The sequence below is a fragment of the Giraffa tippelskirchi genome, chromosome 1 (assembly GCF_054371585.1).
Source record: "Giraffa tippelskirchi isolate mGirTip1 chromosome 1, T2T-mGirTip1v1.2.pri, whole genome shotgun sequence".
Classification (NCBI taxonomy): domain Eukaryota; kingdom Metazoa; phylum Chordata; class Mammalia; order Artiodactyla; family Giraffidae; genus Giraffa; species Giraffa tippelskirchi.
This window is the reverse complement of record NC_137275.1, coordinates 21,833,228-21,845,427: the sequence shown is the minus strand read 5'-3', so window position 1 is coordinate 21,845,427 and position 12,200 is coordinate 21,833,228. Positions and strand designations below refer to the sequence as shown.

The 12,200-nt window shown below is 38.6% G+C and overlaps 1 long non-coding RNA gene across 1 annotated transcript; it reads right to left on the bottom strand.

The window, feature by feature from the left end:
• Positions 1–889: 889 nt before the first annotated feature.
• Positions 890–11,166, bottom strand: LOC145543237 (uncharacterized). Its single transcript, XR_014080570.1, has 4 exons — positions 10,140–11,166; positions 6,016–6,195; positions 2,309–2,385; positions 890–1,057 (listed from the first exon to the last, which is right to left on the bottom strand). It is a non-coding gene; the product is annotated as an uncharacterized LOC145543237 (long non-coding RNA).
• Between the last annotated feature and the right edge of the window lie 1,034 nt (positions 11,167–12,200).

Genomic DNA, 12,200 nt, shown 5'->3' with positions numbered 1-12,200 from the left:
TCTGCTCCATACGTGATGATTCTGGGGTCCAAGCTGCTACTGCTCTAACTCTCCAGGGTCAGTTCTTCTCATGGTAACAGGCCATGCAGACAAGGCATGGCCAGATAAAAGCACATTTCAGTCCTCCTGTTTATTTTCCATCAGCTCACATCTTTGACCAAAGCAAGCCACAAAGCTGAGGGTTAGGGAAGTACATACCGTCGACCCCAAGGCTGTGGCAAAGTATAGATGCATGTTATTACTAGAGGGAACTAAACAATTTTGATCAATAATTTGATTATAGGCCCCCTGTTGAAATTTCACTGAAATAATCCAAGTTATCATTATTCTATCAAAGGTGATAGGAAGTGATAATCTATTTTTCAGTTCTACATTTGGCATTATATTTCTAAAATGTTATGCCGATAGTAGGTAATATTAAGCCAGGTTAACAATTTTATAATCAACCTAATCATAAAGTTGAAAAGATTACTAAAACAAATGAAGCAATCATTTTTACATTTTATACAGCTTAACAATTTTCCTAGGAATTAGAAAAGTAACAGTCAAAGAAAGTCTTCAGATCTGACTCTGCTTTGTAATTTATTTTGAAAGATTCTTTTCTATTCAATACCACTAGGGAATTTTTTTTTTTTTTTTGGTTAATTCCTTCTCTCAAAAACACCTGGCAAGCTTATATTAGTGATAAATTTTTGTGTGAAACCTAATTCTTTATTCTGTCATAACCTACATATGTTCTGTTGGGTCTTAAATGGTGAACTGACAGAGTAGAAAGTAACCAGAGCTCCAAATCATATTGTTTAAAAGAGATTAAGATACTCAGTCTAAATTCATGCTGCAGTCATTTTCCAAGAGATCTAACTGGATGAGCAAAGGCAAGTCAATAGGATGCTTTGAGTAGAGTTTAATTATCGGGGTTAAAGGCAGTTTTGATCCTAGGTGCAGATGGAGTATGTCCAGGTTGAAACTGCCAGTCACAGAGGTGCAGAGTCTTTCTCTAATAACTGTGAGACAGGAAGCCAGTTTGGCTCTGTGGCAGGAATATTTCAGATCTCACCTGCTGACACAAAAGAAGATTTTAAGAGTCTGCTATTTTGTTAAGGATTGGCTTAATCTAGTCCTGTATAATATGCTAGCAAAGTAATGTTATACTTTATAATGCTGTATAAAGTATATGTATACAATATATATTACCTATATAAATATTATATACATATTTATATATATGATATATACACATATAATGCTATATAAAACTAGTACTGTATAATACACTAGCAAATAATGCTGGGCTGGATGAAGCACAAGCTGGAATCAAGATTGCCAGGAGAAATATCAATAACCTCAAGTATGGAGATGACACCACCCTCGTGGCAGAAAGTGAGGAGGAACTGAAGAGCCTCTGATGAAGGTGAAAGAGGAAAGTGAAAAAGCTGGCTTAAAACTCAACATTCCAAAACTGAAAACCATGGCATCTGGTTCCATCACTTCATGGCAAATAGATGGGGAAACAATGGAAACAGTGACAGACTTTATTTTGGAGGGCTCCAAAATCACTGCAGATGGTGACTGCAGCCATGAAATTAAAAGACGCTTGCTCTTTGGAATAAAAGTTATGACCAACCTAGACAGTGTATTAAAAAGCAGAGAAATTACTTTGCCAACAAAGGTCCATTTAGTCAAAACCATGGTTTTTCCAGTGGTCAGGTATGGATGTGAGAGTTGGACTATAAAGAAAGCTGAGCGCAGAAGAATTGATACTTTTGAACTGTGGCGTTGGAGAAGACTCTTGAGAGTCCCTTGGACTGCAAGGAGATCCAACCAGTCCATCCTAAGGGAAATCAGTCCTGAATATTCATTGGGAGGACTGATGCTGAAGCTGAAACTCCAATACTTTAGCTTGAATATCTGAAAGTTCTTGGTTCACATACTGTTGAAACCTAGCTTGGAGAATTTTCAGCATTATTTGCTTTAGGAACTATCTCATTGGCAATATTTTGTGCATGTTGCTACACACAGTGATGCATTCTGACTGCACTTGGAGATGACACTGGAAGCTTCTTGTTTGGAACTCCCTCAGACCTCACCCTACGTACCTCTTCTTTTGTCTGATTCTCATTTACCTCCTTTCTTTCTTTTTTTTTTTTTTTTGCTCTAATAAAATTCTTCTCAGAAGTAAAATATTTTCCTGAGTTCTATGAGTTTTTCTGGACAGTTGTCAAAACAGAGGTGTATTGGGAACCCCAAATTTGTGATCACTTGGTCAGAAGTGAGGGTAGCCCTGGAAACCGCAGATAAGTGGTCTTACTCCAGAAAGTAGGATCCATATTGCAGATGGTGGATGAGCAGTGTTCAAAGCAAACTCTGAAACTGTAGTAGCTGCCCCTGTAATGAGAATGGGATAAGACAGCCAACACATACTGGGATCTGTGTTCCTTGAAGGTCAAGAAATCATCAGCTTCCTAAGGTAACAGGACTTTTACCCTAGTTCTAATCACATATTATTTGTATGTATATATGTAGTCTAGACCTTCTATAAAATCATGTTCAAAGCACAAGAATTAAATTATTATGCTAATAATAAATAAATAATATTACAGGTATATGTTATATCACTTTATTCATATCCGACTCTTTTGCAACCCGATGGACTGCCCACCAGGGCCCTCTGTCCATGGGATTCCCCAGGCAAGAATACTGGAGTGAGTTGCCATTTCCCACTCCATGGGATCTTCCCAGCCCAGGGATTGAACCCACCTCTCATGATGTCGCCTTCACTGGCAAGCAAGTTCTTTACCGTTAGTGCTACATAGGAAGCCCTATTACAGGTATAATTATTATTTTAACTCTTATATCTTTAAAGTACTTGGAGAAGAAAATATCTTTAAGAGTTGTACACTATGTAGAGTCGTGACATCATTTATCTATTTTTCCTTTGTCCATTTCCATTGTTCTGTGCTCTGTTCCATGTCATGAGGGTTTGAAGCCTGGAAACTACATTTCCCAGCCACCCCCACCATCTTTCTAGCTGGCTTCCTGTTCCTGCAATGAGAGGTGTTGGAAAGTTATAAAGTCAAAGGACACAAGATATATTTCTTTTGCTTTTCTCTTGTAGGCTATGCCTTGGGCACTCCCAGGAGTATGGACTCCAGGCTTCTGTTGTGGAGGTAATCAAGGCAGGAAGCGTTTAAGTTGCCCCTAGAGCACATTTGACACTGGATCCAGCAGCTATAGCTGCAAGCTTTGGGATCTTGCAATGTCAATTGCAATATAAGCACCTGGTTTCCTTCAGCTGGTTCCAGTGGCTGTAGTTACAGCCCCTCAACTACACAGTGATCATGAATCGGGGTGATTTTCCTTCCTCCATTCTAAAAGTGATGGCAGCTTTATACAGTTACTAATATCTGGGTTCCTTCACATACTTCCTTTTGCTGCTTCAGCCATTCTGTCATTTTTGTGTCTAATTGCTTGTATTTCCTTTGTGTCTAATTGCTTGTTGTATTTCTTTTGTGTCTGATTACTTGTTTGAAATATCAATATTTTCCTTAAAAGACACAGACTAATACAGAGGTCAAGTAGTATATTCCTGAAAAAAATTTGTCAAATTGAATTTTTACACATCAAAAAATATTTTATGTAAATAAAAAACCTTCATTATAGAAATAAAAAAAGTGAACTCTTCTGAAATTGATATACCTATTTCTGATCTGAGTACCCATTAAGTACTTTATCTGCTATGTAATATTTTGGGCTTCCCTGGTGGCTCACACGGAAAAGAATCTGCCTGCAATGCAGGAGACCAGGGTTTGATCCCTGGGGTGGCGAAGATTCCCTGGAGAAGGGAATGAAAACCCACTCCAGTATTCTTACCTGGAGAATTCCATGGATAGAGGAGCCTGTTGGGCTACAGTCCATGGGGTAGCAAAGAGTCAGTCAGGACTGAGCAACTTTCACTTTCATATAATATTTTATGTACTGCTTTTTTTTTTCTTTTAAAAGCTCATGATACTGTGATGTAGAAGAAATATATTTTTTTTCATTCAGATAATCAAAATATATTTCTCCTATATATTTGGATTTCATCCATGGTTCCTGACCCTAAGCTCCCAAAATCTTTGGAATTTCCTAAGGGTTGAGAGTGATCAAGATGTCTTTTGTTATGTTAATAAGGCAACTTCAGACTCTACCTAGGGATGGGGGCTGGTTGCCACAAGATTAGAGGATTGAAACTTTCAGTCTTACCCCACACTCCTGAAAAGAGAAGAGGAACTGGAGGTTGAATCAGTTGCCAAAGACCATTTAATCAGTTATGCCTATATAATAAAACCTCCATGAAAACCCAAAAGGACTGGATTCAGAGAACTCCTGGGTAGGTGAACACGAGGAGATTTGGGGAGAGAGATCTGCCTTTCCAGGGCATAGAAGTTCTGCATTGCTCCTTGCCACTTACCTTCCATGTGCGTATCTTCCATCTGGCTGTGTGTGCGTGTGCGTGTGCGTGTGCGTGTGTGTGTGTGTGTGTGTGTGTGTGTGTGTGTGTGTGCTCAGTCAATTCTGACTGTTTGCAACCCCATGGACTGTAGCCCACCAGGCTTCTCTGTCCATGGAATTTTCCAAGCAAGAATACTGAAGTGGATTGCCATTTTCTATTCCAGGGGAATCTTCCCAACCCAGAAATAGCACCCACGTCTATTGTGTCTCCTGCTTTAGCAGGTGGATTCTTTACCACTGTGCCACTTGAGAATCCCTGGCTGCTCCTAAGTATTATCTTTTTATAATAAACTGGTAATCTAGCAAGTAAATTGTTTCTCTGAGTTCTGTGAGCTGCTCTAGCAAGTTAATCAAATCAGAAAAGGGGATCAAGGGAACCTCTGATTTAGAGACAGTCAGTTGGTGGCTTAAATGGTAAAAAAATCTGCCTGCAATGTATCAGACCTGGGTTCGATCTCTGGGTCGGAAAGATCCCCTGGAGGAGGGCATGACAACTCACTCCTGTAGTCTTGCCTGGAGAATCCCATGGACAGAGGAGCCTGGTAGGCTACAGTCCACAGGGTCGCAACGAGTCAGATGTGACTGAAGCAACTTCGCACGCATGCACGCAGACAGTTAAAAGTACAGGTATCAACCTAGACTTTGCATTGACATCTGAAATCCAAGGTGGGGTAGTTGGAACCTCCAGTCTGTAGCTGGTTGATCAGAAAGACAGCAGTCTGGGCTTGAAACTGGCCTTTGAAGTATGTAGGGGGACAGGGGATAGTCTTATAGGACTGAGCCCTTAACCTGTGGAATATGATACTATCTCTGGGTAAATAGTGTCAGAACTGAGTTGAATTCTTGGACATTCTGTCTGAGAATTGTTTGCTGGTGTGGGGGAACTCCCCCTTCCCAAAAACACAAAGAAATTGGTTTCAGAAAACAAAAGGAAAGCTGACTGTGCTTGAATTTTATTCCCAATTTATTCTGCTCTCATATAATTTGCAAATCATTTTTCTGATTTTAGATCAAAGTTTGTTGTGGTAATGTAAACATACTATTGTCAAAGTTAATAACTATCATAATCAGGCTTAGTGACAATGGGTATAGGCTTATTTTATCTTCTTAATATTAAAGTTCCAATCTCTACCATAAGAGCTGAGTAGACCTTAAAATAAAAAGGCTAAAATTCAATTATTCAAAACAATGATATACTAATGGAAAAAATGATATGGGACTTTAATTATACAGGTAATTATTTAGCTTTTATGTTTTCCGTTCTTTTTGCAGATGTGTCTAAAATGGTGCCAGTGAAATCTGAATATTTCCATGGGTTTTTGTACTGGACATCTTCAAGGATAAATTTAAAATAAAAAGCATAAAGCCCTGACCACGTACAAGTAATTGACAGTTATTTTAAGCAAATAAAACATATTCCAGGTGATTGTCATGAAACAAGCTGTCATACATGTCTGCAACTGGAAGAAAGGAAAAGATCAAATCGTGTTTTGATAGCTAGCTCAGGCTGCTATAACAACATACCATAGATTAGGTGGCTCATGGTTGACTTGGTGAAAACCTTCTTCCTGGCTTTCAGATAGCTGCCTTCTTGCTGTATCGTTACATGATGGAAAGAGGGAGCTCTGGTTTCTTCTTCTTCTTATAGGACACTAATTCCATCAAGGGAGCTCCAGTTAAAGTATTTAGACTATTTTGAAATTTCTGGAAGAAAGATCAAATATAAATTACCATGCCACTCTGTTATCATCTTTAGGAATGTGATTTTTATTTTTAAAAAGAAAAATATGAAAAAAGATGCTTGAATAGTTAACTACAACCATAAATATATTTATACCTTTAACCTAACAACCCTGTGTGTGATGTTCGTGCTAAGTTGCTTCAGTTGTGTCAACAACTCTACTTCAAGTAATGTAGATGAAGAAAAAAATTAAATAGCAATATATTTTCCATTTATGATGAGCTTCCTTTTATTGTCTTCCCTAGAAGAAGAAATTAGAAAAATATCTAAATGTTTAACATGGGATATGATTTGGTAAATTAAGCACATAATAGAATGATGACTGTGTAATTATAATGATTTTATAAAAACACAGAAAAATGGATCTGAGTAATGTGAAATAGCAAAGCATAATGTATATGTTTTGCAAAAATAGCAACTATGAAACAGACATGCATTTTGTCAGTTAATATGCAAAATGAAAAGATAATTGAGTCAGTTTGGGTTTAAAATATTCATTTTTGTTCATACTTCATTTTAATTTAAAATAAAATGTTTCCTTCTTGTTAAAATTCTCCATTTGGAAAGTCATCAAAATTCTGAATAAGGTATGGGGAAACCAGACAGGACTTAAAAATATGTTATTAGAGTTAGAAGTCCTTAGAACCGAAAGACCTTTTAAAAGGACTAGACCTAAGTAGCAAAATTTAAGGAGGAAATTTTGGGATTAAGGTCAATAAAAAGCACCCTTTCTTTTCATCTCATGTTTAGAACCAGTTGAGAATAAAGACATAGTTAGATAGAATGAAGATAAAATTATCAGTTTAGTTACTGAGAAATTGACTGGAGGGTATAGCTTTAGATTTTGGTTAGAAAGCCTTGCTGCCTCTTCTTCCAAGCTCTGTAGATTCATTGGTATAGGAATGCTGAGCTAGATCACTGAAGGGAGAGTCAGGAGATGCTCTTACCAGGACTGTAGTTTACATCTATTTGAAAATGGACACTGAAGGGCAAAAAGAAGAAATTCCCAGGACCTGAAGCCTTTTTCCTGGGTCTCCTCCATGCACTGTGAAGCAATGACCATCAGTTATCACCCAAATGCAGGTCACTCTTTCCTCCTGGTGCATTTCAGTCATTGGGGACCATCAGATGAAAAACAAGTATTCTACAAAGTTTTATTTTTTATTGTAAAGCTAAGAATGGACTCATGAAGGAACAAAATGCCAAAACAGATTTTTCTCTGAAGCTTTATTTTGCACAATATTTTCAGTGAAAGATATCTTTAAAATATTTGGATTTGTGCAGGGTTGGGACTAGAAAGAAGTGAGTAAGGCATTTGCCTTTGAAGTGAAATTTAAGAGACTGCCAAAAGAAAAACTCTAGTCATCAACATAAATAATATTCTTATGCAGTATTTTCAAAAATCACAATTAATGCAAAAAAAAATCCATGAGGAATAAAATATCAAAATGTTAAGGAAAGACAGAAGCTGTATCACTGCTTTTTCCTTTTGCCTCAGGCTTCAATAAGGCTTGGCATGTCACTGATTCGTTGACTAAAATTAATATGTTTTTAAAAAGTATTTCCCAAGCTCTTTTTTATGTAAGGGATTCGAATTCTAGAGTTAAAATCTGAGAAGACAAAAAAAAGGGAGAAGAAGTTAAAATCTGAGAAGACAAAAAAAATTCTCAAGGTCCAAGATTGCTCACAAAAATATCTACTTGGTTAGTCATTTAGAAACAGTTGAAAGCCAAAGGCTCTTACAAATCCAAAGTGAAGAAATATTTTTAGGCTCAGAAATTTAGAACAAAGTATTTTTGGCAAGGCCAAATTCTTAACATCCTGCACAACCAAGTCCTAATGATATAATGATGCAGAGAAAGTACTTTTTCTTAATTTTTAAAAATACACTTTGAGTCCAGTGTTATTGTTTCATAAACAGAACTCTAGAGGATAAAGTTTAAAAGTAGTTTTCTTTTCAATCAGCTTCTCTAGCAATGTGGTTAGCACACAAGGGTCCACCTTAGTCTCTTTCCTACTTTCTAAGATGGTAACAATTCACCAACTCTCTTTCAAATGACAAAGACGCTCTCAAGGTCTTAAAGTCTAGGAAGTACTTTGAGCTATGTTTTCTTTTTTGACAGTAAACCCCTTTTATTGTCCAGTCGCTAAATCGTGTCCAACTCTTTGCGACCCCATGGACTGCAGTACGCCAGTTACCCTGTGCTTCACTATATCCTGGAGTTTGCTCAAACTCATGAACTCCTTAGAGACAGGTCTTCCCTTCTGCTGTATTCAAGAGCCAGGTTTAGCACAGGAATGAAAGTGAAAGTGAAGGTGTTAGTAGCTTCAGCCATGTCCAACTCTTTTGTGACCCTATGGACTGGAACCCGCCAGGCTCTTCTGTCCATGGGATTTTCCGGGCAAGAATACTGGTGTGGGTTGCCATTTCCTTCTCAAAGGGATCTTCCCCACCCAGGAATCAAACCCTGGTCTCCTACATTGCATAAGCCACTAGGGAAGCCCAAGGAATGCTGTGGAATAAATAAACACATTGGACTGTCACCCATGGTTAGAAGACTAGCATTTGATATTGACTTTGTCTCTTGGTCATCGCATGATTTTCATTGAGATGCTTAACCTCTGTGGGTCTGCTTCCTCACTGATAAAACGCAGTAAGATGTCGGAATTAAACCCAGCTTTAAACAGATAAAGCTGTTGTCTGTAAGCTGTCATTTCACCTAATGCAGGGGTCGGTGAGTTTTTTCTGTAAAGGACCAGATAGTTAATATTTTAGGTTTTGCAAGCCATATGTCCTCTATCACAACTACTCAGTTCTGCTGCTACAGTGCAGAAGCTGCCACAGACAATATGTAAATGAATGGGCATGGCTGGGTTCCAGTAAAATTTTGCAAAAACAGGTGGCAGGCCAGATTTGGCCCTTAGGCCATAGTTACTAGTTACCGGCCCTTAGGCCGGTTCCTGACCTAGTGAAACATAGTATGGGTTTAAGCACTTAGAATATCTTTCATGCTAAAGCTCACTAGACTCTAAACTCCATGAGAACAAGAGCTTCTTCTGTTTGTGTTCATCACTGACTGACTCTCCAAGGGTTTAATCAAAGTCTTCTACTTTTTCAGGAAATATTAGCTTCTAAACTCAAAGAGCAGTACCTGGAACTTAATAACTGAATGAAAAGTGAGATAGGTAGGTATCATTTCATTCTAAAAATTCTATAAGACATAAAGTATAAGATGTCATACTCCATACCTATTCTTTCCATGCTTGTTTTTACACAACTGACAACTGGTTTGGAGTCTTACCTTTTTTTCTCTTGACATAAGATCAGTGACAGAAAAAGAAGTAACGCTACAATGATTAAAAAGGAAATGCACATAATCTGGATATTATGTTATATAGACCCAAACTCATGAAAAAGTGTTAAGGCCCCTGGGAATAAACATCACATATCATTGTGATCTTGAGAGGCCTCGGTCTGCAGCAGCTTGAAGTGGGGCTCAGTTTCCCCACCAGAGATTGAGACGAAGCTGAGGCTGTGAGAGCACCAAATCCTAACCACTAGGCCAGTGGTCAGTGACAAGGCCCTGGCTCTTTGGCTTTTCGGAAAAGAATTCCCACAAAGACGGAAAATAGTTAAACAAGTAAAGTGTTTACTAGGAGGGAAGAAAAGAGTACAGTACATGTGGATAGACATGTGGGTGGGCTCAGAGAGAGAGGGTCGCACCCTTGTGGTAGTTTGAAGCACTTCTGTGGGGCCTTTCTTCCTGGTTTCCTTTGACCAATTGTCTTACTTTGCCTAGTGCTGAGATCATATTTGATATATCTTAAGGTCCTTGCATGTGCTCCACACATCTCTTAACCAAGACAGATTCTAGTGGAGAGGTTTATAGGTAGTTGTATAACTTACTGTGAGATGATAACCCCTGTCTTTTGATCTCCAAGGAAGCTTTCTGCACATGTGTAGTCAGGGAGGTCTCCATAACTTCAGTTCAGTTCGGTTCAGTTCAGTTGCTCAGTCATGTCCGACTCTTTGCGACCCCATGAACCACAGCACGCCAGGCCTCCCTGTCCATCACCAACTCTCGGAGTCCACCCAAACCCATGTCCATCGAGTTGGTGATGCCATCCAACCATCTCATCCTCTGTCATCCCCTTCTCCTCCTGCCCTCAATCTTTCCCAGCATCAGGGTCTTTTCAAATGAGTCAGTTCTTCACATCAGGTGGCCAAAGTATTGGAGTTTCAGCTTCAACATCAGTCCTTCCAATGACTTCAAGAATGAGGAATATGTGGTCTCATCTGGGCAGAGCCCAGCCTTCTCCCTCTCTTGTCCTGCTATTTTCCTCTTGGAGCATCCATCCATAGAGAACAGACTCCAACTGTTTGCCCCAGGGGCCTATCTCTCTCTTGCCTCAATTGTGATGTGTTAGAAACAAAGGGATTATGAAGCAGCTCTGTGGTAGCTGGTCCCATCAGAGCAGTATTATAGGCATGGTACCATTTGGACTTGTGAAATTTGCATGCAAGCGTGTTGCTTATTTAATATAAAATTATAATGGACAGATGACATAAATCATGAAGCATTTCTTCTTTTCCTGAATGTTTTCTGCCTTTTCATTCTTTGCAATCTTTCTCATAAATGCTTTATTCTAGAGGTGTGGTATTTCTGAAGTTTTTAAACATATGCAGGAAAGATTGTCTCTGAAAACTGGACTGAATCCAAAGGCTAATGCTGTCACTAAATAGAGATATCATTCACTGACAATTCCGCCTTCTGTGGGTCTGTTAATCTGTAGGGAAAGGCGTGAAGCCTCCTATACTATTATATGTGAAAGGTTTTTACAAGAATGTTGTTGTTCAGTTTCTAAACTGTGCCCCACTCTTTGTGACCCCATGGACTGCAGCACACTAGGCTTCCCTGTCCTTCACCATCTCCTGGAGTTTGCTCAAACTCATGTCCATTGAGTTGGTGATGCCATCCAATCACCTCATCCTCTGTCATCCATAAGAATGTGTTGAAAACAATGGAAAAGAAGAGTCTAATGTGCAATTTTTCAAAGAATATTTTTAAAATTACATGTAATTCTACACAAATATATTTTAATTTCAGAATGTTTAGAAAATACATACTTAGAAGTTTGTCATTTTAAGAAAAAGATAAAATTTTAATGTGAACATCGAGGTAAATGTTAAGCAAGCAAAATTTAAGTTCTGGGACTTCCCTGGCAGTCCAGTGCTTAAAAGTTCGCCTTCAAATTCAAGGGGTGCAGGTTTGATCCCTGGTCAGGGAACTAAGGTTCCACATTTGAGCTACATGGCCAAAAAATTAAATAAAAATTTAAATTCTGTTAGCCTCGCTCAAGAACAGTATAATAGAGATGATTTTTCAGTTGTATTTACTTAGACTAGATGTAATAAAATCTAGTACTTACTTACATATCCAAAAGTTAGTACATGCTTTATTACATCAAAGTTCTATGTTAGCATTTTTTGTTAATGTGGACCATTTTGTGTAAGTCTTTATTGAATTTCTTACAATATCACTTCTGTTTTATTTTTTGGTTTTTTGGCTGAGAGACATGTGGGATCTTAGCTTCCCGACCAGAGATCGAACCTGCCTCATGGTCTGGAAGGCGAAGTCTTAATCACTGGACCACCAGGGAAGTCCCCAAAGTTCTGCACTTGGACCTGGGAAGACCACAGAGATGTATTTGAAGGGACTATAGCCCTGAAATAACTTACCAAGTAGTCCCATGCAGTCCAGGAAATAGATTGTACGTGAGAGAACCAGGGAAGAATGTTAGTAAGAGTAGATGAGGTAAGAAAGAGGCAACTCTGCTGAAAGTGGCTGCAGGTGGGATAAATGTAAAGAGGCCCAGCTTCAAGTTTCAGGTTCAGGTGTTGTTACTGTACAGAGATCCCATTTCAAATTCCATCCTAACACATGGTCAATGGCAAAGAGCCCCAGTG